Source organism: Anguilla rostrata, chromosome 1, assembly GCF_018555375.3.
Source record: "Anguilla rostrata isolate EN2019 chromosome 1, ASM1855537v3, whole genome shotgun sequence".
Lineage (NCBI taxonomy): Eukaryota > Metazoa > Chordata > Actinopteri > Anguilliformes > Anguillidae > Anguilla > Anguilla rostrata.
In genome coordinates this window covers 25,034,828-25,060,286 of record NC_057933.1, presented here as the reverse complement: position 1 = coordinate 25,060,286, position 25,459 = coordinate 25,034,828, and the positions used below count along the sequence as shown (strand labels likewise).

At 38.2% G+C, this 25,459-nt stretch overlaps 1 long non-coding RNA gene across 3 annotated transcripts in view; it reads right to left on the bottom strand.

Moving 5' to 3' along the window:
* LOC135252880 (uncharacterized) overlaps window positions 1–25,459 on the bottom strand; it is a 38,541-nt gene that overhangs the window by 8,748 nt on the left and 4,334 nt on the right. Inside the window, exons 1-3 of one of the 3 annotated variants that reach the window (XR_010329489.1) lie at window positions 23,936–24,569; window positions 9,264–9,337; window positions 8,597–8,901 (exon numbers count right to left, since the gene is read on the bottom strand). This is a non-coding gene — a long non-coding RNA (uncharacterized LOC135252880). Of the gene's footprint in view, window positions 1–8,596; window positions 8,902–9,263; window positions 9,338–23,935; window positions 24,570–25,459 lie in introns of those variants that run through there. The other 2 variants (XR_010329487.1, XR_010329488.1) reach the window with 2 other exon arrangements.

The window sequence follows — 25,459 nt, the reverse complement described above, 5'->3', positions numbered from 1 at the left end:
GGTGATATGTTTGGTCCCCTGCCATGGCACCTTCTAGACTGTGGTCCTTTCTCTATGTTCCCTTCTCTCCCTTATGTGTGAATAAAAAAAATGGGATATATATATAATATATATATATATATATATATATTTTCCACAATTTTAGATTTAGAATCAAACAATGCACATGTGTTTAAGGTTCAGGGTATTTTAATGTAGAAATAAGGAGCTTATATACATAACCCCCCCTCATCAGGTATCATATCCATGCCAATAGGCTGTTTGGAAGGTTTGGCAATGACATAAAAATAACACCCCATTATTGAGGACATTTGAAAAATACAAGTATTTGCAGTTTGATAAACAGCCTTGGAACTTCAAATGAAACCTAATAGTCAGACCGTGCACACCAATAGTCCTTCGGCTACAGAAGAAGGATGCTGATATTGAAAATGATGTAGTATGTACAGTTTAATTTGATGGTGTATCTTTGATGTTAAGGGTCAGTTAGTACTTGCTGGAGTCATGAAAATTCTCAGCAATGCAAAACAACAAGAGCATAACTACATGTAAAAAAAACACTTGAACATGTACAGTTGGCCCTGTAATATCTGCCCATGGCTTGTCCTATCATTCCTATGCCGACGACACGCAACTCTTTCTCTCCTTCTCCCCATCGGACACACAGGTCCCTGCCCGCATCTCCGCTTGCCTGAGGGACATACAGAGCTGGATGGACAATCACCACCTGAAGCTCAACCCGGGAAAGACGGAGCTAATCTTTATTCCTGCTCTATCCTCTCCCCTCCTCGACTTTTCCATTTCCTTAGGGGACACCGTAGTGACATCATCACCCTGCGCCAAGAATCTCGGAGTGATGATGGACAACAGGCTGTCCCTCTCCAACAACATTGCAGCAGTAACCCGGGCATGCAGATTTTTCCTATACAACATCCGCAGAATCCGCCCCTTTCTCACCACCTACTCAACCCAGCTCCTGGTCCAAGCAATGGTTCTATCCCGCCTGGACTACTGCAACTCTCTTCTGGCTGGACTACCGGCATCTGCCACCAGACCCCTGCAGCTCATTCAGAATGCTGCGGCTCATCTGGTCTTCAACCTCCCCAGACACTCCCACGTAACTCCCCTGCTCACTACCCTCCACTGGCTGCCTGTTATAGCTCGCATCAAATTCAAAACATTGGTCCTAGCATACCAGGCAGTCAAAGGATCAGCCCCAGCATACCTTCACAAGATATTCAAACCCTACATGCCAGCCAGATCCCTCCGTTCTGCTACCTCAGGACGCCTAGCACCTCCCCCTCTTCGCACCTGCACTTCCAGAACACGTCTCCTGTCTGTTCTGGCCCCACGATGGTGGAATGACCTCCCTGTGGAGATCAGAACAGCTGAGACTGTGACCCATTTCAAACGACGACTGAAGACCCACCTCTTCAGGCTGCACTTCTCCCCATCCCTCCCTTCCCCCCTGTAAATGACTAAACTTAGGGTTGTAACTAGGCAGCTGTTTCATAGGTGACTTAGTTGATGCGCCTGTCTTAACGACTAATTGTATTTTTATTTATTTTTATTTTTCCATAGATTGCGTTGTTGCCGTTCTCGTTGTTAGTGTTAATCAGTTTAACCATCAGGGTCCAAGTTGAACTATGCGGTTGTTCCCTGTACTTGGACCGGTACTTCTCTCTAGGGGTTTCGTCATACTTGTTCCTGGTTATGGTTATACACTTTGTTGTACGTCGCTCTGGATAAGAGCGTCTGCCAAATGCCTGTAATGTAATGTAATGTAATGTACAGAGATACCAGTTAACTCATTCATTACCTAAGACTGATTACAATGCCCTGCTTTTGTGGTATGAGGAATACAAATGGAGTTCGTGTGAGAGGTACAAAGAATACACAGCATACAGTTTAGACATAAGGTTTACTTGTACTTTTCTAGTTATCATCCCCTATCGCTTATCAATACAGATATAAAAATTTTCACTAAAACTCTTGCCAATTCACTTGAAGGTGTCATTATTATTATTGCCTTTATTATTCAACCTGACAAGACTGGATTTATAAGGGGAGACACTCATCAGATAATATGTGCAGACATTTTAACTTATTCAACTTCACAAAATGATACAATGCTGAAAACACAGTTTCATCACTGGATGCAGAGAAGGCTTTTGACAAAGTCAGTTGGAATTTCCTATTCATCACTCTTCAGAAATTTGGTTTTGGTGAATCATTTATTCACTGGAGCAGGGTTCTATATTGCTGACCAAGGGCCGCCAATGGCATAACTTCTCAGAAATTCTCAGGGATTCACCGTTTGTAGGGGGACAATATGGGTGCCACCTCTCCCCCAGCCCCACCCCCCTTCCCCCCACCACTCTGATTCCTAGTGAACCTACCAAAACCTGATTTCACTCACTAAACTCCACATTGACTAAACTCTTCTGGGGAAAAAAAGAAACTGAAGATCAAGCTAGCCACACCACAAAAAAATAAATCTCAACGTGGTCACGAAGCACCAAACTAAAAAAACTTACAATAAACTTACAACAACAATAGATGAAGCCAACTTCTATGTGTTAGTAAACTTAAATAAAACTCGCCATCTAACCCATGGATAGACATAGAACCGGCAGAGTGTAGTAAATATATCTATAAGTGATTTATCCTTTATTAGGCCCAATATCAAGCACCATGATTGTTGCAAAAATAAGGTTATTTTAAAAGAATATTTAATTGGTGGAAACCAATAAAACAACAAGCTCTACGTTGTTTCCCTGTCCACACTCCACTTCGCTCAACAAAAAAATACTGTTCTTCAGCACAAGGGAACAAAAATGAATCACGCACACTCATCACCTCTTTCAAGGCAATAAGCGTACAAATTTCCAGGCATTATCCAGAGGTAAGGTGTTGGAAATTTAACAATATCTCCTGTACTTGCAAATTAAATCTGTCATTGAATCAAAAATCAATAAAACAAACAACCCACTTAATCCTCCACTCTTAGCTGATGAAATTATCAAAATATTGACATAAAAGAAGCTCCTGTCTAAATATTACAATTTACTGTCTAAGACTGATGATACAATTTCTACCCCAAAATCCAAATGGGAAAAATATCTTTGTACCCCTGCACACTGGCTTCAAGTAAAAAATAATAATAATATGTTCTGATATTTTCCTAATGACTAACAACAGGAATATTCATCTTATTCTATACAAACTTATACACAGGTCACACATTACTCAACACCTGATGTATAAAATGGGATTGATCAGATCAGTCACATGCTCTCATTCTGCCCTAGAGATTTCAGATAATTACTTATATGCCATTTGGCTGTCACCCTATACAAGATTTTTGGAAATTAATAACTTATAAACTAACCACTCTTTTAGGATGCAACTTTCCACTTTCACCATCTCTGTACTTATTAGGTGATCTTTCCACAGTTAACACACCAATAAATCATGAAAAAACACTATTAATTTATTTTACTATTGCCAGAAAACTACTAGTCTTAGACTACATCTCAATGGAGAAAATAACAGCCGCACTTGCAAACTCATATGCACTGTTAAAGAAAATCTGAATTCTATTCATAGATGCCTTTAATCTACAGTTTGATATCCCTCTCAGCTAATACCACACACATACTTCTCACATTTCTCTACTGTTCTCTTCCACTCTCTCTCATCTCCGTTCTCTCATATACATACCCTGTCCTCTCACATTGACACCTTTAATTTACTTGTCCCTCATTTTGTCTTCCCCATAAGTGTTGTGTGCTTAAAATTCCAAGTAAAAAAAAAAACAAAAAACAAAAATATATATATATATAAATCTCTTTAAAGGCCAATATTCCTAACCCAAGAAATAAATAGTACTTTTGAGTGTATTTAAATATCATTTAAGTATACAAAAATTCTTCAAGTGTACTCATAGTTTCTGCACGTAATTTAAAGTATGCTTAAAATGTACTCTTTAAACGTATTCCTCCAAAAATGTCATTAAGTTGTACTTCAGTGTACTAAAATAAGTGTGCTAAATCACATGCAGTTATCATGGTATTTTAGTATATTTATAAAAAGTATACTTTGGTTTAAGTTGTACTTTTGTGTAAATCAAATAAGTACATTACATTACAGGCATTTAGCAGACAATCTCATCCAGAGCGACTTACACAACATTTTCACATAGCATTTACATTGCATCCATTCATACAGCATTTATTTTCCACTGAAGCAATGCAGGCTAAGTACCTTACTCAAGGGTACAACAGCAGTGTTCTATCCGGGAATCAAACCAGCAACCTTTAGGCTACAAGCCCAGTTGTACTGTATTTGCATCCCTGGATAGTATACTATAAGCATATTTTCTGAAAATCTACTTTAAATTCCTTTACCTAAAAGTGTATTGCACTATACTTATGAATGGTTCACTTTATTTTAATCTTGCTAAATTATACTAATAGTATATTTACTGAAAATGTACTTTAAATTCATGAATTGATATTAGAAAAGTGTACACAGTGTAAAACTTTCCTGGGATGGAAACAAAGTACTAATAGTATAGCCTACTCATTGAATGTATACTTTCATTTCATTAATTGTAAATGTACTGGGTATCCTTTTTGATAGTACACTTTAAACATGTTTTTTTTTGTCTGTTTGTTTGTTTTTTCTAGACCCCGATTGTCTTTTTTTTTATTATATTGTCCTTTTTATTTCAATAATTGTATTTTTATTTTGTCTGTAATCATCACTCATGGTTTTATCTATTTCATTTTATGTTTGTAAGTTTGTGTATGTTCTTTAGGAAATTGTACGGTGGGGCAGTGGATAGCACTGTCACCTCACAGCAAGCTGGTTTCTGGTCCGAATCTGAGCCGGGTGCCCTGAGGTGGGTCAAGATGAACACCTATCCGTTAATTAACAAATACTGTTATTTTCATACACTCAAAAGTTTAAAGTATGCTGAATATGCTAAATCTGTATATACTGTGTAGCGAGTGTGGCACAGTGGTAAGGAACTGCGCTTGTAACGAAAGGTCGAGGTTCGATCGGTAAGGACACTGCCTTGTACCTGAGCAAGTACTTAACCTCATTGCTTCAGTATATATCCAGCTGTAAATGGATACATGTATCTATTAAAAGTTTGTAAGTCGCTCTGGATAACTCCTAATCCTGTAATGAATGTAAGGGTACAAAAGATCTCACTCCTACAAACAGTACAAAATATACAATCTTAATACACTTTAAGGACATAAAATAAAATACAAATATAATCATACAGAACTTATGCAGGCAATTATACTTAAAATATATTTATATTGCTTTAAATAATACTGAGAAATTAGTGTGAATATAGTTCCTTTTATTTTAAATGTTTTCAATATGATGTGACAAAGAAATATATATTCATTTCATGATGCTGTAAAGTGTTTTCTTGCGGGGAAAAGGGCAACCAATTAACAGACAAGTATTTGAAAATAATAACTGATCTGTTGAAACTGCATTCATCTTTGCTTGGTGCCTCTTGCTTGAATGTTTGGTATATGTCTGAGAGTTTCTGAACTCTCCAAACTTTGTGATTTTATTTGTTTTGTTTCAGGGTTTTATTTAAAACCTGTTGGGTGACATGTATGCTAAACCTTACGTCTAAAGTATATGCCGTGTCTTATTTCTACTTATTCCAAGCATATTCCTCATACCACAAAAGCAAGACATTGTAATCAGTCTTAGGTAATGAATGAGTTAACTGGTATCTCTGTGAATATCCGAGTGGCTATTTATTTTTAATTTTATTATATTTTATTTTATTTTATTTTATTTTATTTTATTTTATTTTATTTTCTACATATAGTTATGTTCTTGTTGTTTTGAATTGCTGAATTAATTTTAAACATTTTTTTAACTGTACTGACCTTGCTTTTTAGTCTGTGACCATCAGCTCAGCCCTTTATGGCTACTAGAGACTGGTATTCAAGCAGGTTTGAACTGACACATTTTTTTTTTACTTTAGATAAAATTAAGCACAGTCATTACACATTCTAAGCCATATTCCATTATTCATTAGGCTGAACACCTCTGAACACCTCATTGGCTTCCTTGTAAGCATGCTGTTGAAAACCCTTTTTTATCCATCTCTATTTTGTTAATTTGTCTACAATGTATACTATATAAATATATTCCTAACCTTTTTGGAAGTTTACTATTGGCCTAATTGTCATTCCAGGAACTATACGACCATAACATCCCGTACAACCTCAGCATTGGAGCTTCAACAGGAACAGGGTTTTATGGTCAAATGAGAGCAAAATTTAACTTTGTGGCTATGCACACCAGTAGCAGGTTTGGCATAGGGAGTTTGGCATAGGAAGACGGATGCTCATTTTGAAAAGGATGCTCAGGATGTGCAAGATGTGGATGTTAGGAAACTGTTTTGTATCTTCTGATAGAGATACTGTACATCCCAGAAGCAGGAGTGCCAATGATTGTGAGACCTATATTTTTGGGAAATAAAACTATTGCCTGTTAAAAGATCATTACCTATGTCGTTTATTATCTTTATTGCTCATGTTTTCAAGGGTGCACTGAATGTATAGGTACAATTTTACATTCTATCCTTTTCTCTGAACATTAAATATTTAAATGGGCATTACCACATTAACACATTAGTGGTTTGAATTGATTTTAATATCATGAACCATTTACATATTTTTTAAGAATAACAACTTATTACTGCAGTGGTCTAATATCTGTGCAAGTTCATGTTGGCCTTTGATACATCTCTAATGCACTGAATTAAAGACTGTACCACTGTACCATGTTAAAGAGAGTTACATGTCATTCCCCTGCGGTGTATTGCCACAATTCCGTTCTGAATTACGGCTCTTCCCCTAAATCATATTATTTATTTACAAATTATAATATTTTTTATGCCCACTTTGTTAAGACGGACATAAAAACCTATAAATATGCATGGTTTTACTTAAGTACCTCTTTAATTATCTGTCTATTGTGCGTTTCAAATTGAATCCCTTTTAAGGAAGGTGTTTCAATAAACAGCTCATTTATTTTTGCAATAAAACTAAGTGCAGATTTCCTACCAAGCAACTAGCCATTGATAGCATTTCTTTATTAGTATGTATATTTCTGAATGCTTATCTGGGCCCGCATTTGAATCACAATGAGGTGCGAGCCGCCATTACGCTTTCGGCGCCGGCTGTTTGTCTGTGTTCAGCTGTACATTGTCTCCTGCGATCGCCGCCGCGAGAGGCTAGTCACGCTTCCTCGGGATCACGCGCGAGTGCGTTCCTCGCCGCGGCAGGTGCAGAAGTCTCTTATGGCGAGGCCGTCGCACGGCGCACGTCTTCTTCGTCTTTCTACAGCAAAATAATATTTCACTGCGTCTCAACTGTTCTCAAGGAGCAATGCAAAGAAATACTGTGTGAATGCGCTATGTGAAAAATGTATCGACATTTCGCCCATTTAGCAAATAAGTAACTGTACCGTCAAAGAAACGTAAGTATTGACAAAATAGTTAAAAATGTTAAATTATTTAAATTCAATTTAAAATATAATGGCTAGGTATTAATTCATTAACAACGATTTGGTTGTTGGTTTTGGTTCTTGGCTTTGGAATATGCAATAAATTCAATCCTGTCTACCTTTTGTGTTATAATGCAGTCATGCCATAGCGATGGCCCACGACTGATTATGGGTATAGTATACTGTGCTTATTTGCTGAAACTTTGCTTAATGCTAAGTTTAATGCATTTTTTTTGGGATTTATGATTGTTTCAGAGAGAACCTGAGATTTGGGAAAGGATGACGCACAGCGGTGAAACCGAACCTCCTGGCTGACGTGCGGGGCCCGTCGTCGCTACCGCGTGTCAACTTCTTGTGTGAACGATCTTTCCCGGGGGCTGTCGTTTATCGATACTCGCGTTCCGTTTTCTCTGCTCGTGACGAAGGCAGGATGGGGGAAGGCGTCCCGCGTTCTCGTGCTTTTTTAAATGCGTCTCGCGTAGCTCCGGGGGCCCATTCAGTTCGCCAGTGCGGTCAGTCGTCCGCCCGGCTTTGTTGCTTTGTCCGCCGTGGCACTCTCGAAATGCTTTTGATGAGGCCCTGTTCAGGTTGAGGTGGGCGGGGGGGTGGGGGGGCGGCGCAAGCTTATCAGGAGGACAAAGCCAGCGGCTGCAGCCAAGATGGAGCCGTTGAGGGTTTATCAACAATAGCGGGAATCGCTGGCCGACTGAGTGGCCGGCTGGAGGCTCCAGTGTGCGGACCGCGGCCTGCGGTCTGGTGCCGGACCAGCGCTCTCCCGGCGCTGACTGCTGCTGGAAGCCCCACGGGGTGTCGCGCGGTTCGCTACAGCACCGCTCTGGAGGGAGGCTTTCAGTCTGCAGGGTGTCCTCCGGCTCATCGTGAATCTCCCGCCTGCTTTGCCTGTGCTGGCTGTGAGCAGAACACACTCTTCCCATACGGCGACTGTGCAGTTCAACTTGCTGGCCTATGGGGGGGGGGGGGGGGGGGGAATTGGCATGGGGCATTTTCAGAGCCTTAACAATATAATCAGACAGACCGAATTGGTAAAAAAAAAAAAGTAAAAATTTGAATTCCAAATGTATTAGAAAATGCTTGCATTTCTTCATCTCCCAGGGATCATAAGGACCTTACTCACACATGCTAATGGATAACTGGCCTCAAAGATGTGGTTCACAAGACTGTGAGGATAATGCTTGCTGCATATGAACAGTGCAGTCCATCGAACACCTGGTCCATCACTTTCCTCTCTCATCTATTGTTGTTGTGATGATAATGAGGTCTTCCCATTAACTCAGAAATGTGGTGTCGGTTTCAGCATGTGCCTCCATCCCATCCACCTATATGCTGTTTAAGAAATGCATTTGGTGTCAATGGGCCTTAAAATGCTAACAAACTGCTGTTAAAAACACCAGATATAAGACATGGAAAATCAGGTCATGGACTTGGTGACAAAAAAGTACAGTTGACCTGATTTTCAGGGTGTTTGGTATTAAGCCAGCGATTATCTACCTTGATCAACCTTTGAAATATATTGAGCATTTAAATAGTGATCTGAAGAACTGCTGAATGCCTCAGCCTTTGAATTTCTCCGATTACAGAGAGTGCATTGTGCAGGCTCCTGTGGGAAGTACGGCAGCGGCGTGCAGGGTTGAGTGATTAACTGCTGATCTTAATGATTTTCTCACACGTGGCAACGGATCACTTACCTGCAAACGCTATCGTAAATGTTATTCCTTTTTCAGCTGCCACGTTGGAGAGCTGTGACAAGCTTGCGTGGTACCTGAGATGAGCATAGGTAATGGTTAGAAATGTGCCAAAATGAGAAAAACTGGCTCTGTGCACTCAGCTTACATTGTTTACCGTGATAATTTGTTGGCACTCTTGAGACTGAGAGAGCTGTTTCTGTATTCAGGTAGGTTTGTCCTGTGGCTGCATGCTTTTTGGACAGCTCATTCAGTGTCCTTAACATATTTTTTGTTGATTTCCAAAAAAAAAGAGTCTGCAAATAGAAATAGAGCATGCATGTTCCGGTTGCGAGCATCTGAGTGTGCACACAAGCGTGCGTGCGTGTGCGTGTGTGTTTCTGTGAGTGCGTTTATGTTTGTGTATAGATATGTTGTTCTGCTTCTCCCCTTTTCAAGAAGGGCACTGTGTGCCCAACAATAGTCATATTCTTGACAGAACCCTAGCAAATCTAGAAAAGATAATGTCCCTCACTCATTCATTTACTTACAGAATGATTGTGAAGTCACAAGCTCCCCGAAGGTAACAACAATTCCTTCAGTTTTCCCACTAGTAGACAAAACAGAAACCAGTGCAACAATATGACTGCTACTTTAAAGTGTCTGTTTTGTTCTTTTGAAATGTTTCATTAGGGTGTTAGCCTCTTTGGGGCCCACACTTAGACATTTAGATTATTTACTATTTTTTTCAGAAGAAGCCAGCCGTAACACACACTAAAAAGCAAAGACAGGTAAAGTCCTGTGAAATCCAGGAACAACACAAAAATGCATTTGAACACCTGGTAACGAATAACACCCCAATCTTACAACATTAAAAAACAAACTTGAAAAATAGTGAAAGGAAACCTTCTGTAAGTCTGTCTTTGTCCAATTTTTAAAAGGCTACTTTAATCTTAATGCTCGCGTATATCTATAAAGTTGTCGATCTTATGAACCGTGCGGTTTATAGAAAGGCCTGAGGTAACCTCGGACTCTCGCTTCCAGAGGGATGGAACTTTTATGATGACGACAAGATGCATCATAGCTAGCGTGCTAAACTTGAAATAGCCCGTCCTGAAACATCATGTGGAGTACATCCTTAGGCAGCCTGAGTTAAGTGCATTGTTAGAGGGAGCACCCCAGCTCTGGGTGCTGAAAGGGTATAGAATATCGATTTTGAAAAAGACGATGACACAATCTGTAAAGCTATTAAATCAGCCTAGAAAAGTTTTGCAATGCATGTAAAATACAATGGAGTATTTAAAGAGTCATTGAGTGAAGAAATGACACTCCCTTACTCTACAATGGTAATAATAATAATAATAATAATAATAATAATAATATATTTGGTATTTGGTGCTGTGCATTGCCGATGAACAGAAATAACTTACAGAAACCTGAACACTGTTCAATTCAGTTGAATTTTATTTTTTTTAAACCCTCAACAGATACACCATTAGAAAGACACTTTGCAAAAAACAACTACAAATGTGGTAAGCGCAACACGAGAATGAACAGCTGATTGACATTTTCTACAAGGCCTCTAAACGAATTCTTATTTTTCATCCATATATAAGCTCCTACAAAACCTATCCATTTTTTCAACCTATATATAAGTTCCATCAAAACCTACCCCATTTTTCAACCCATTATACAGTGCAAGCTCCATAAAAACCTACCGGTTATTTTCACCCTATGCATAGGCTAGGGGTGTGCTCAAATATGAAATACATTATATGAAAATGTAAAAATAATGACATCAGAACAAATAATAAATATATTTCCTGTTATAAACAATGCCAAAGTAATAGTGCAAGTTTGTATGGTTCTGCGGTCTTCTGCTATCACATTTTCAGAGCTACCACAGCCCTTATAAGATGAGGAGAGTAGGAAGTGGGAGAGAGAGGGTCACAGTTCTGGCATGTACGTGTCCAGCCCGGGAAAGAGTTGACTGTGTGCGTTATCCATGTCTGGTTGGGCTGGAGCTACAGTGCCTTGAGCGTTTGTTGTTGCATAGCCTCGTTTCCTATGACTGCTGTCATTTACATTTTCAAAACAAAACATTTTCTTTATCGATAATTAAGTTAGGAAGTCAGCATCAAAGCTTCAAGCAGCTGCTCCTCTGCTAGCCCTCACCTAAATAGCGTGTAGGTCACTCAGATACCTACACAGTCGATCTAAAATACGTTTTGTAAATGAGGCCCCAGATGTAGTAATGAAAGTTCACCGATGTCCTCTATTCTACTGCCCGCTGGTGGAAAATAACTTGCAGGCCAGTTTAGTGAGAGCGTCACGTGCACATTGCTCCCGAAAATAAGCGGCTTATTTTTGTGAATTACAGGCAAATGATATTCGAATATATTCGAACTGTAACTAATTACAAAAGCTAATATTCAAACTCAATTTCATTGCACTTTTGACAGCCTTACTAATTTGTCACTGAAAACCTAAACTAACCTGCCAAGCATGAAGACACAGATGCAATCAGCCTATGTAATCTATCTTTGATTTGTCAAATGTCTGTCCTTCATGTACTGTATTTATTTTCTATTCAGTAATAGCCTTCTCAGTACATAATTGCTATAGGCACTCCCCGTTAGCAGAGAAGTTATGTATATATACGCAGTGAGGTCCATAATGTTTGAGACAAAGACATTTTTTTTCTTGAGTTGGCCCTGTACTCCACAATTTTATATTTGTAATCAAAGAATTCACATGTGATTAAAGTGCACATTCTCAGCTTTTATTTAAGGGTATTTTTTTATACATTTTGGTTCCACCATGTACAAATTACAGCACTTTTTTATGAATAGTCCCCTATTTCAGGGCATCATAATGTTTGGGACAAATGGCTTCACGGGTGTTTCTGATTAGTCAGGTGAGTTCAATTGCTTCCTTAGGGCTTCCTTAGCTTTCAGTATCTAATTTTGATTCTAGCCTTTTGATTGCCTTTGGTGTTTGTTATTGGTGTTTGTCAACATGAGGACCAGAGTTGTGCCAATGAAAGTCAAGGAAGCCATTATGAGGCTGAGAAATAAAAAAAAAATTCAAAGACCAGCATAGGCTAAACCTTACGCTAACAGAAATCAACTTTTTGGACCATTATTAAGAAGATGTTATATACAATATTGTTTATTGCAAGAAGATATATTATTTTGTCTTAGTATGTGATGGAAATCAATGATAGTGGATGTGAAGCTGGAAATTAGTTCCTCTTGACTTTTTTTGTTACTCCTGGTATCAACCACAACCACTTCTGGATTCTATCCAAAAAAAAAAAAAAAAAAAACATTAAATACTTTTATCAGTTGAACAAATATAAATATAGATACAAATTATGGCATCTCTGCACAGCCCAAAAATAAGCTCAGTCGTAACATACCCATATCTCCTGATAGGTATGTCATCATTATGGAAGAGATATACACCTCATTGCTTCTCTCCCTGGATATGATTTGTTTCACTGTGGTATGCATCCTGCCAAACCTATATAAAAACTGAAAGTACATTCAAAACCTGGTTTTCCCTGAGGGTAGTTGCTCTGATAAATGGTCATTAGCTATTTTTATCTGTTAGCTCACTATCTCACTAATAGTTGGTAACTTTTTATCATGACATGCCAGCTACACTAAAATAGTTTCTGTGAGAGCAATATTTCACTGTGTACTACCAGAGTTTGCCAGTTAGCTCAGATAACTCCCTAGATACACAGCTACAGACATTCTAGCTAGATGAATAAAACATATCCCAGGTTTGGTAACTGAGGGTCCACCTTTGTAGTAGGAGATGTTGTAGGAAACAGGTGGAGACTGTTGTGCCCATTTATTAGAGGTATGGACATTCAAGGGCAAACTTTTTCCAAGATATGGTAACGTTAGCTCTAATTCCAGAAAATGAATGTGCCAATGGGCATGTGGATGTCAAATGAATACAAATAAAATATACAGTTATCAACCCTACCAAGTATTGTTTTTTAATCTTTCAGATAAAGGTGAAGAAGGAATATATCAAAAATTTTCACTATCAGATACTGAAATGTGTCAGAAAAGTTGCATAATTTAACTAAGTATGTTTTGCAACTGGACAGAGATCCAATTTTGAGTTTCTAATTCATTGGTTCGCAGCGTTTCAGTATAATCTCTGATTGACCGAACCCAACCACTGCTCATCAGGAAAAGGGCTACCCCAGTTAGTGTCATGCACTAGTCGTCTCTAGATCCGCTGCCAAAGTTGAAATATGTAATGGACAATGCAGATAAGCAGGTTATGCTATGTTTCAACTTTGAGTCAGTATAAATGTCATTATACTTTATCTATGAATTGTTGAATAATGGATAAAATACTTTTTTGCTTCATATTGAAATGATTTTTGCATGACTTTTAAAAAACTACTTTTCATTGAAATATTGAAATGCCATCAAAACAAGTATCCAAAGCATCTATAATACACAAACAAAACATCCATGTAATTACCTTTTTTAATTTTTTGAAACAAATCTTATTGGGCGGGTAATGCTCACAGATTGGTGTCCAGAAATGTAATGGAAGAGATGAGCTCATCGTATTGTTGTCTTTGATGGCTTAATCACTGGGTTATAAAAAGAAGATCCCCAAATACCACAAGGAGTGAGGACTACCACCAGTCCAGGTCAGGGGATATGGCATTACAGGAGCAGGAGCACCTTAGGAGTTAATACAGACCAGTACCCTTGAACTGATAATATTTCATTGGTACCAAGCTGATGACCCGTAAACAAGCACAGTTGTGACATACCACTCAACACCTGGTCCACCATTTCCTGTTTAGGGGACCAGAGGGGTCCTATGCCACGGATGGGGATGGTGTGGTGCTTGCAGTGGCGTGGGTGGTTCTGCATAGCGATGGAAGAACAGTGCTGCCTGATTCAAACAATTATTGTGCTTTGCTATGGAGAGTAAATTCTTTTGATTGGTTCTGACAAGTAAATGACTGATAGTACACTATAGCGTCATAATGGGGTTCACAAAATGTCTCTCTTCACACTCTTCCCGAAAGGTCTACCAAGGTGGATCTGGCTAAAGCACCTGTTTTTTGATCCAGTAAAACATATTGTTATGTTAAACACAAATTTAGAGATGTTGTCTGGAAGTAACTGCCATTGTGGTTTTCATTGTCTCTAGTTTTTTCATCTTCACGTCCTGTTTATAAAGTAAAAACAGATACAGCATGATGGGGAATTTAATGTCTGCCTTTCTCCTAAAGCCTTCCAAAAGCTGACAAATGTAGAATCTGGGAATAATAATGGCCAATTTCTAAAATGAACAATTCTGTATATACACTATATGAACAAAGGTATGTGGACACCCATTGGTCTGGGGCTGGTTTTCATGGTTTGGGCAAGGCGCCTTAGTTCCAGTGAAGACAAATCTTAATGCTACAGCATACAATCATATTCTAGGTGATTCTGTTTCCTCAACAGTTTGGAGATGGCCCTTCCCTGTTTAAGTATGACAATGACCCTGGGCATGCAGCAAAGTCCATATAGAAATAGTTTTGTTGAGAATCAACCCTGACCTCAACCCCAGCCAACACCTTTGGGATGAACTGGAAAGCCAGGCCTCATCGTCCAAGAAGTGCCTGACTTTTATAATTCTCTTCTAGCTGAATGGAGGAAAATCCCTGCAGCAATGCTCCAACTTCTAGTATAAAGCCTTCCAAGAAGTGTGGATATTGTTATAGCAGAAAAGGGTGGACCAGCCCCATTAATGCCCATAATTTTGGACGAGATGTTGCATGTCAGGTGTCCACATACTTTTGGCCATATAGTGTTTCTAGAAACTGAAAAGCTTGAATATTTACCATTACAATTAAGTTACAGGCATACAATTTTATTTTCACGTGTGCCTCTTCAATATTATCACTGCTGTTGTAAGCATATATTACACTTTTTTTTGCACTCCTACACATCATTACAAGAATGCCAGTCAAAGCAATGATAAATATTACACGTGAATACAAAAGGGCAGAAAAGAAAATCATATTTTTTTAATCCTAAACATGATTTTATAATGACAATTTATAATGATAAAAGAGCTACCAGTCCAGTGCTTACTGTTAGCCTAGGAAAAATACTAAACACCAAAATAACCACTGGAAACTTTTTTTTTTCTAAATGTATTTTCATCGTTGTTTAATCAACAAATATGATAATGCATGTTGGTGACTGCACCATCAGATTAATAGAGGTTAAAACATCGAGCTTCTCTTTTTGTAGCGTTGCGTAATTATATTGCCTGACCTTTGATTCCTTGAAATACAGCCACAATATGTAGTTTATCTGATAAAAGCTACATGGAAGCTGAACAAATAACATACAGGTAAAAAAAACATCTCATTGAAATTCAAGGTTTGTTCACCTTTATTGTGCGGGTATCGAGTCCATTTAAAAGTTTTCTTCATCTCGACATAATGCGCGAGCCGGGTGTTGAAAGTACTTCGAAACTCTCGATTAGGCAACTGCGTCTCTTGCCTGGTGTGTGAAAACATGCAAAATTGAGTTCCTGGCATTGAGTGAATGTTACCTGCACATCAGGAAACACTTGTGCTAGATAGCATCTGATATTTGCCAACATTCCAGGAGTGAAGCCACACTCGATTAAGTTTTTTATATGTCATTGTGAGAACCGTCTGGAAATTAAATATTGATGCATTTAGTGCTTGGTGTGACAGACTGTCTGAAACAGGGACTGCAAATAGGGGATTATGTAGATTATAAGATTTATCCAATTCTTATGCACTGCAACTGGAAATCAGATTGCATTTGTGATTTCATTACTACTACTAGTAGGGGAGGGGGGTCACGTTGGAACACTTTTTTAATTAAGCTTATTTATTTAAAAATGATTCGGGTTTTATTACTATTTTTCCTATACATGTATACATATGTCTGTTAGCTACAAATAGACACCAAAACTAGATTTCCAGCACTTACCAGTTTCTTACAGTTTTGCCGAAAGTGGCGGATGTGAAAGGGTAGGGCACGTTGGAACAAGTAGTGGGGCACGTTGGAACAGTGTTGTACATTACCTTAAAAACGTATGCAAACAACATTATCTTCTTACAATTACGTGTTGTGTGATACAAACATGTTTTCTTTCGCACCTGCATGTATTATTTATAGACTTTCATGTATTTATATTGTATATAACAATGAAGGAAGTAAAACCGGTGACCCGGGTCAAAGGTGAATAATTATGATGACTATTTTGATGAAATGCGTTGAATATGCGGAGAAGACAAAGAACTGAGCAGCGTTATCCAAAATGATCATGTTTAACTTTTAAAAGGTTGTTGTATATGCTGTTACACCATGCATATACAATGTGATTCAAGCACTTGAAACTGAGTGATATCTAGTGGTATGTGAAGCCATGTTCTAATATATGTGTGAAGAATCTTAACTAAATTTGTGACATTTTCTTTCATTTGTTCATACCATCAATATAGTTGTTTTATTATTATATTAACTTGGCATCACATTGTGGCACACATAGTGCTTATAGCCCTCAGTGCAGGCTTTGTGAGCCCAACTCCACAAACTGACATCCCTTTCTCCACATCTCTGGCTGCTAGCTCAAGTACCTCCCTGGCCACTCCTCTGTCAGTTTTATGTTGCCTATTTCTCATACTGTGAATAAAAGCAAAGAAAACTTGCTATGCGCTCTTGTTCATTGAAGGCGGGGCACGTTGGTACACAGCGTTCCAACGTGCCCCGCCTACTGGAGACCGCATATTTGGCTAGCTGTCACTCAGTGCTATGTAACATGAAACACAAAAACTATTCTATCTTGTAGCCACTACAATAGCGATTTAAATTATATATGTTTGGATTTTGTGACAAATATACAAAAAGTAGAAGGTAAAAAAAACACTTCAGTTAAAAAAAATTACTTACATGGGGTAAAAATAGACAATCGTGAATAAATAGTCTTGATGGTTTCAAATAATCTCGCCGTCTTCAGGATTGGTGGAAGTCACATAGAGAGATGTGTTCACAAAAATACGTCCATGTTGCTGCAGCGTATCTCCGAAAAATCCCGTGTTTCAATGTGCCTCGCGGTCCAACGTGCCCTGCCCTCCCCTATTACCATGACTACTAGCTAACATAAACATTAGTTTTAAATGTATAGTAGTAGTAGTAGTATAGCTTTCAGTATCTAGTCTGCATTCTTGATTCTATGCTTTTGATTCAATTTTGAGTATGTTATTGGCATTTGTCACAGGACCAGAATTGTGCCAATGAAAGTCAAGGAGTCATAGTCATAGCGTCAAAGTCATAGGCCAAACCTTAGGCTTACCAAAATCAACTTTTTGGAACATTGTTAAAAAGAAAAAGCACTGGTGAGTTCAGAAATCACAAGGGGCCTGGTAGGCTAAAGAACGCTTCTACAGTTGATGACCGAAGAATTATCATTGTAATGAACAAAAACCCCCAAACACCTGTACGACAGATCAGAAACACTCTTCAGGAGGCATGCGTGGATATTTCAGTGACACCAGTCCGCAGAAGACTTCTTCATGAACAGAATTACAGAGGCTACATTTCAAGACGCAAACCGCTAGTTAGCAGCAGAAATCAGGTGGCCAAGTCAGAGCTTGCCAAGAAGTACCTAAAAGAGCCTGCATATTCCTGGAAAAAAGTCCTGTGGACAGATGAGACAAGTTTCACTTGTATCAGAGTGATGACGAGCAACAGTGTGGAGGCCAAAAGGAATGGCCCAAGATACAAAGCACCCCCTCATCTGTGAAACACGGTAGTGGGGGTGTTATGTTTTGGGCAAGTACTAGCTTACATGTCTTCATTGATGATGTACCTGCTGATAGCAACAGGAGAATTAGTTCTAAAGTGTGCAGAAGTAAGCAAAGCCTTCCAAATTCATTGGACAATGCTTCATGCTACAGCAACACAACAAGCCCTAACATAAAACATACTGCTTAAAGTAATAATCTTGAAGATTTTCATTAAAATAAATGTCTGTTAAGTCACTATCTATCGCTGAATTAGGTAACACAATGGTGATTGAGCATATTATTATATTAATTTATATTATTATTATTATTATTTATGATTAAAGAACTGGGTGTCTGTGGCGACATTCCCGGGAAAAAATCACAAGCGGCGCATCGATAGTGACGCGTTTTCCATCACCCATCAGTGGTTGGTCCGCCAGAGAGGGTAGGCGGAGCTAATGCAACAGGCTTGCTCTTCAACTCACTTGTGTGTGAGCGGCGTACTGTTTTTTCCGGTGTCTGCTACTGTTAAACGTGGGGGGGTTATGGAACCCTAATAAGTTTTTGTGTAACATGAGAGGTCATATTATTTGTTGATGTAGATTTTGTATTACATTTGATGACAATGTAACGTTACTAAATTACACAGCTATTTGCACAGCTAACGCTAGCTACCGGACCATGTCAATAAAGGCAACATTAGTTTAGACAACGTTGCGCACAGTCCATCTCTCATATCAGGTAACGCTGCGTTAGCTAGCTAGCTAATGTAATTAACACAATCTAATGTCAGCTAACAATTAGAAAAAACGCTAGCTAACGCTACCGACCTCGCAAACCGTCTCTCGAATGCAATGCTACGTTGTTGCAGCATTGCAGTGTAGCAAACTAAAGGCCAGTTCAGAGCAATGATTCGCAACGAGACTGGATGCAACTTGCAAAATTCCAAGACGTCTGATTGTAAACGTTCTAAAACTGCACTTGGTGATTTGACAAGGTGGGTCTTCTGAGACTCCAGGCAACGGCTTCTGAGGCTCTGCAACTAACCAATTCACACCGCCGCAATTTTCTCTGCAACATTCTAAAACCGTTTCGTCTCATTGCGAATCATTGATCTTAACTGGCCTTAACGTTACCGTTATTTACATCAAGTTCATCAATATATAAGCCGGGGTATAGGTGGAGCAGAGCCGGATCTGATTTCTGTGTAAAGATGTCAAGTCGGAGAAAACTAAATAAAAGAATATGGCAGTATGGATTAGCGTTGTTATTATTTTATTACGCTTCCTCATATGTTCCTTCAGCCTTGATGCCCTTTTTTGATGAAATCTCCTTTGTTTTTGTTTTATTCTTCTTATTCTGATTGCTAATTTAACACCCAGCTCAGCTTTATTCTCGAATAGCCAGCAAAACCAGAAACAAGGCAGTTGTTTCAAAAATATCACACAACAATCATTCATGATGATGATGCACGAGATACATAATTGCACAAGCCACAGCGAATCCTTCTCTGCAGTGTAATGTTCATACCGAGCAAAAGGTGGATAAAGAACGTTTGTGGAAATTGATCATCACTAATTCTACCCCAGGTCTGCTACAGCATTTTAACCCGGCTCGGCAGTGTAAAGACAGCTTAAGTTAGCCTAATGTTAGACAATGAATGAGTATGTACATAACGTTACTTGTATAACAACCATTTTTTATTCAGTAAATAAGTGTAATAGTTGGCGTGGCCCAGGTGCCAACTTACTGACGTCACACAGGCGACACTGATTGGATCCGGTTGGATCTATGGGAAGTGAGGTCCAAAAACACACCTGCAATTACCGCTTCTCGCCATTGGTACCGCCAAAGAGAACGAAACTGAAATCTTCGAGATTGTAACTTTAAGCAACAGATTTTTTAAAAGCCAAAAACTAGAAATTCCTATATTGACCAAGTCATTCACCTGATCTGAATCAAACTGAACATGCGTTTCATATGCTGAAGGGAAAACAAGGCAACTAGCCACTGAAACAAGCAGGAGCTGAAGATGTGAACATGGCTGCAGTACAGGCCTGGTAAAGCATCACCAGAAAAGATACTGAGCACCTGATGATGTCTATGGGTCACAGACTTCAAGCAATCATTGTATGCAAAGGATATGTGTCAAAGTACTAAATGTGACTACTTTCTTTTACATAACACTAACGTACCCATACATCATGGTGCCCTGAAATATGGGGGCTATGTATAAAAACTGCTGTAATTTCTACATGGTGAAACTTAAGTGTGTAACAATACCCTTAAATAAAAGCTGGGAATGTGCACTTTGATCTCAAGTGACTTGTTTGAATACATAAGGAAAAACAGAAGAGCAACGATTTCTCAGGTGGCAAAATGCCAATGCAGGACGTAATCAGACTGTGTCAGCAAGAACAATCTGTTGACAACTACATGAAGAGGGATTTTATAGTCGGGCTGCAGTGCATAAACCCCTTATCATGCCCATTTGAGAGTTCAGTGGTGCATAAACCATAGCCACAGGTCTACAGAGATGTGGAAAAATGTGATATGGTCAGATGAGTCTTCCACCATATTCTCAAAGAGTGGGATAGTGCATGTGTGGCGTACACCAAGAGAATAGTACAGGCCTTGACCCCTACAGTGAGGGGTCAGGTGGCTCTCTTATGCTGTGGAGGCATTTTCCTGGCATGGTTTGGGTCCACTTGTCCCCTTTGAGGGAAGGGTCACTGCAAATCAATACAAAGTTATTCTGAGTGATCACCATTATCCTATGATGAAACATTTCTATCCTGATGAGAGTGATTTCTTCCAGGATGACATTACCCCCATCCACAGGGCACGGGGTCACTGAATGGTTTTGATGGGAATCATATGCTGTGGCCTTCACTGTCACCACATCTCAACGCAGATGTACACCTATGGGAGATTTTGGACCAATGTGTTAGACAGCGCTTTCATGCCACCATCATCAAAACACCAAATGAGGGAATATATATTGTGTTCCATCCCTCCAGAGACTTGTAGAATCTATGGCAAGATGCATTGAAACTGTTCTGGCTGCTCATGGTGACTCAAAACCTTACTAAGGCACTATGTTATTTTTTCCCTTAATTTGTCACCCGTGTATATTACAATGAATATATCAATTGAGAAATTGTATAGTATTAGTACTGAAGGCATGAGTTAAATACTAATTATGACGATGTACACTGGGGTAAAATGTTACCAAGTCGCAGTTCGTCGTAGGACTGCCGTGACCTGGAGTACTCACCTGCATGCTATATAACCAGCTGTATAATGTGCTATTAAAAAAAAATGGTAATCTGGTAAGCGCTGCTAAATGCCTCTAATGTTATATAGACGAAAACTTCCTGACCTAATACCACTTTTCAGTACTCCAGACCCTAACCTCCTCAGGACCGGTAATATATCAGTGACAAATTGTAGAATTGTGAAATGGCACAGAAAGTAAATTGAGAGGGTATTGTTTTCCAAAAACAATATCTACATTCGGCCATGGTCATGGTTATATTTCACCATAATAATCACTGCTACCTATAATCCTATATTAAAAAATTGAAGCTGAGTAATCCTTTTTTATAACCTGAAACTTCGGGGAAAAAAGTAGGTGAAGCTTTGACTATAAAACTATACAGGTATCAAGGAAGGTTAGACGATACTTTTTAAAAGTGTATTTCATGTCTATGTTGCGAAAAGGTTATATACTTCCTAGCATTAATATTTGGCTGACCACTCCCTTTACAAATCTCAGACATTGTTTACTGGGCCTACAGATGCCTGGATTCAATGAATGTGACCTTAACTTTGACTCATGATTAAATGCTCATGTTAGTTTTTCTTCACAAACACAGTTTTGGCACGTTCAGTGCTGGCAAATCTTTCCCTGACAAACTCTATTTGCAAAGAAAAGTGTTAATTATTGCATTTATACATCTACGTTAAGGACAAATACTTGAATCCAGTCCTGAAAATTTAGTAGCACTTCTGTCCATACTTGTTCCAAGCTTAACAGATACAAATTATGTTAACATTTTAAATAAAGTCATGTCATGAAGATTCGTATGGGCCAATGTAATCTAATTTCACTGCAAATTGTGTCTGGTTACCATGTTCTAAACTACACTGCTGGTCCTAATTTCTAATGCATTTTTAATGTATCTAATGCAAAGGCATTTTTAAAGTCTTATGGGGGAATTACTGCCTTGTTCTCTCTCCCTGTGTCATACTGCAGAAGAGGAGCCATTTGCAGTTCATTTTCTGATTGTTGGCTGCACACTTTTATTACAGAAGTGTAGCAGGGAACTGCTTTTGTCCAAAGTATCTTAAATCCAAATGGGGGTTCTTCAAGATTAGAAAGAAAATGCCTAGTAACCACAGAAATTATTTATACAGAAGTAGCAAAAGTTGCCAGGCTCTTTGAGTCTTTTGTTTTCCCTAAGAGAAAATGTCATTATTGAATACACATACAATGACATCTTAAGGGCGAATTATTTGTGCGTGTGTGTGTGTGTGTGCTGTGTGTGCGCGCACGTGTGTTTATTAAGTTCATCAGCAGGAGACAATTACCATCAAGGCAATTAGACCAGGTATGAGATTGGCAGGGACATTTTGCCATCGGAATACCTTCGGGACCTGGGGGGTGTAACGAAGGAAACACGACTAGGTCATGAACACAGTCTCATCGGCAGCAATGTTTACGCGCCCTTGCTGTTGAAATGTTTAATTATACCCAATCACACGCCACAGTCGCAAACTGTAAAACCACATTTTCCCTAAAATTGTTCTGGATGTTGTTGTTCCTGTTGTTGCTCTTGTTCTTGTTGTTGTTGTTACTCAAAATCAACATCATAAAGAATAATATCTGATTACCAATCAATTAAGTACCGGATAGCCACGCATGCTCTTCACTCCAAAAAAAGACCATATATCGGTGATAGACATAACCGCATATGGAAAAAGTGAAACTACTGGTTCTGAGGATAAAACTTATGGAAGAGTGAGATGACACTAACGTGATCTCAAATGCATTGCGGTTCATTATATTTCCCCCCTCAAAATGGTGATTTTCTAAACATTAAATAATTAGCAGAACAGCTGAAATTAACGTCGTTTTTCATGTCACATGCTTCCAAAAGTTTGTACTAGAAAGAGCACTTCCTTTTTAAAATATGAACTGGTGCACAACGGCACCTATTTTTTTAGGGGTTTACCTTAAGTCGTGCTTCCTGAAAACGCTTATTGAGGAAACTTGCTGCCTGATATCCATTCTATAAATTATTCATATCTAAATTCTGTTTCACAAACAAACACTTTAGTTTTTTTATTTAATTTTTTATGACAATACTCATTTGGGCAAAGAACAACCGCTCAATACTAATACTGTAAACTTCACTTTTGTTATTCACTGAAATTCTGTTCTTGGAACGCAACATTTTTCACATCATTTATAAACGATGGCGTTTGGCACAAATAATTTTATTTTGTTATCATATTTTTCACAGTTATTCACACCTGAACTGTGGCGGATTGTTAGATACACTTCAAGTGTATAGTTTACTCATTGTTCAGTAATTTAAACGCTTGCAAAATCTCTTACTCTGCTAATTTTACTGTTTGCTCAATACGGTTTGTGTCACAGAAATATTACCCCTACGCTCATTAAGTAAAATATAAACAAAACATAAACATACATTTTCACTGCGTTGGCTACTTACTCGTGTGGGCCTACGGCCAGAAAGACCATTTGGAGGTATACACTTACTTTTTATAATACGTAAATATGGTCCCTAAACATCAATATGCATGTAGTTCATTTTTATGTTTATCAAACACATAATGTCTTAGAAATCCAGATACTTACAGAATTGTAGGCAAGTCCGAAATCCACATTATCCACTCCCTTTGACGCTTAAATTTCAACCAAAATATAAATGTCCTTAATGAATGACATCGGATAGGACGTATGCTCTGGTGACTTACACTAACACGCTACTTATTAAACAGGTTATTACTACCACCCCAAAGTCCGTCGCTGTAAAAAAAAAAAAAAAATCAATGAATAAAAATTTTAAAAACAGTTCAATAAATTGTGGAGAGATTTTGGAAGTTTTTCGTAATCCGCCTTGTCCGCCTTGCGTTCTACACCTAGTGAACTCCAGGATTATTGAAACGACCCAATTTCTACTCGTGTTCTGCCATCTCTGGTGTTTTTTTGCAACCTATTAGAATCATTTCGTCCATTAAGCTACATTAATTGCATGTGAATGAAAACTTGTGTGGAGGAAAAAGGTCTTCAAGAGGCCTATCACATACTTGGTGCACTTGGACGGACCTTTAACCTCCTCTGAGGAAGGTACGCACCGTTTCAAGTAGTGCTACTGGAGAAAAATGCACCTGGCCTGTTTCATGATGAAACTGGTTGACAATAAAATAAGAAAGAAAATCCTTAGCCGCAAATGGAATAGTGGACGCCAAACGTAGCATCAATTAACTAAGCTACTTGATCTTTAGAAATTATAAATACCTACTAAAATGTTTAATTTTGAAAATGAAAAATACTTTCACAACAATTAATCATTACTTTGGAAGTAGCTGTATCTACTTATTCATATTCTGAAAAGGCTGAGCAAACATATTTTGTACAAATGCCATGTAGTAGGCTAATCTGTTTGTAACTTATAACGCACAATTATAATTAAAGTATTATTATTATTATTATTATTATTATTATTATTATTATTGACCAAATGTATGACGGTATATTTTACAAATAAAGATCAAGTTGTAGCCGCTAATGTGTTCTACAACTATCAAACAAAACTTTTTAATGAATCATAAATTAGCATTACTCAATTTTAAACACTTATATGATTCAAACAATCATATACGCTTTAAACTGTTATTCGATACCTTATAGCCTACTTATTAACTGGTTGTTCTTTGCGCTTATGAGCAGCGGTATTTATCAATATATAAACATTATCTAAAATTATGTTTGATATATATATATTCTTGTAAAGTTATAAATGAGACGCTGTTGTACAATCAAATAAGTATATTTGCGTAATTAAATAATTTTTCGAGGAAAGCGTGCATTACATTGATTGAATTTTGTCAATAATGTAAAACATTTTATTAAATATTAGCATGATACTTTATGTGTATTATTTTCTTAACACATTATAAACCAAAATCCACTTCGTTTTAATTAGGACTCACATGAAATAATAATAGCCTAGTTGTACATTTACTAGGCTTAAAGTAGGCCTAATCTTCATACATACCCCTGAATTAACACATGTATACCTAAATGTGCTAATTTAGATCACATATTCAAGTGTGCTAACACTGGTTAGTCTTGGAAATAGTATTATGTGCAAAATCG